At 39.5% G+C, this 1,321-nt stretch overlaps 1 non-coding gene across 1 annotated transcript; it reads left to right on the plus strand.

Moving 5' to 3' along the window:
* Positions 1 to 969: 969 nt before the first annotated feature.
* Positions 970 to 1,076, plus strand: LOC122065226. Its single transcript, XR_006135945.1, has one exon. It is a non-coding gene; the product is annotated as a small nucleolar RNA R71 (small nucleolar RNA).
* Positions 1,077 to 1,321: the final 245 nt, after the last annotated feature.

A 1,321-nucleotide genomic window follows, 5' to 3' on the forward strand; every position in this document is an offset into this window, starting at 1 on the left:
AACAGGAGTAATAGATGGGGAAGATTTAGGAACACTCTGTTAGTACTCTCTACAACTCCTAAGGGCATAAACAATATTACATTGGTTAAAAGGCCCTTGTTAGGTATGACCTTGTACTATATTCATTAGTGCATTAGTTGGTGCTTGTGAACTAACAGGCTGATGATGCCTAGGGTTAGGCTCTGGTTGACTAGGTAAAGTTCTCTTCTCCCTCTCTCGCATAATTGAGATAACTTGGGTGAGTTCTCTCGTAAGATTTTGATAGCTTGTCATGAGGAGGGCCATATTTTTTTTCAAGTCACTTATTCTACTTGCCTCTCTAGTGTTGGTAAACCTAGGGGGTTACTGATAAGATGATAGGAGAGGGGCCCTAGGAAAACTAGCCTGAGGTCCTACATTTGACCTAGGAAAAGTATTTTAGAAAAAATATTATTATGCAAAGGGAAGCCTTTGGGGTTCAAGTTGACCTTGATTACGGAAATTGGAAGGCCCTGCTTGGTTGCCTTAATTCCATGAAAAATTTGGGTGATTTTTCCATCCAAGATTGTAGGTGTTACTATATGGATTATTCTGGTATAAGGCATTAACACTATTATTAGAAGTGCCCCCAAAGGTGTTGGGACATTCTTCTATGACATGTTCAGGGGACTGGCACCAAGCATACATCTTAACCAAATTGACTGATGATGGCTCTCTAGGAGTAATAGCCTCAATCCTGTTGATTAGGCTATCCAAATGGGCTTCCTTGGCTACTATCCCATCCCAAAAAGTCCTTTCCCTCTTATGGTTCTTTCACTCTCTTGGGTTGATTCCCACTCACGGACTTTGTCAGCTAAGTCAAGTAAGAATTCCTATACCTTTCCTTTATCTGTAAATGATGTGAATCCCTCAAGGCACATAGACTCTATCATTTGTTTAGTTGGGTAATCAATATCCTTATAAATTACTTAACATAAATGCCATAAGTCTGGGCCATGGTGAGGGCATTTTTGGAGTAGATCCTTGAATCTTTCCATAAGTTTGGAAAAGGGCTTACTAGGCTTCTTTCTAAACTGAAGGATATCACTTCTAAGCTTATGGCCTTTGTGAGTTGGGAAAAACTTCTTAAGGAAGACAACTGTGAACTGTTCCCATGAGGTTATGGAATTTGTGTGTAACCCATACAACCACTTCTTAGCTTAGTCTTTCAATGCAAAAGTAATAAACCTAAGTTTAACAGCATAATCAGAAAGCTGTTGGATCTTAATTAGAACACATACCTCTTCAAATTCCATTAGAAATAGGTATGCATCCTCAGAGGTCTACCCATGGAAGTGGGGTA

This window comes from Macadamia integrifolia, unplaced genomic scaffold, assembly GCF_013358625.1.
Source record: "Macadamia integrifolia cultivar HAES 741 unplaced genomic scaffold, SCU_Mint_v3 scaffold1932, whole genome shotgun sequence".
NCBI lineage: Eukaryota > Viridiplantae > Streptophyta > Magnoliopsida > Proteales > Proteaceae > Macadamia > Macadamia integrifolia.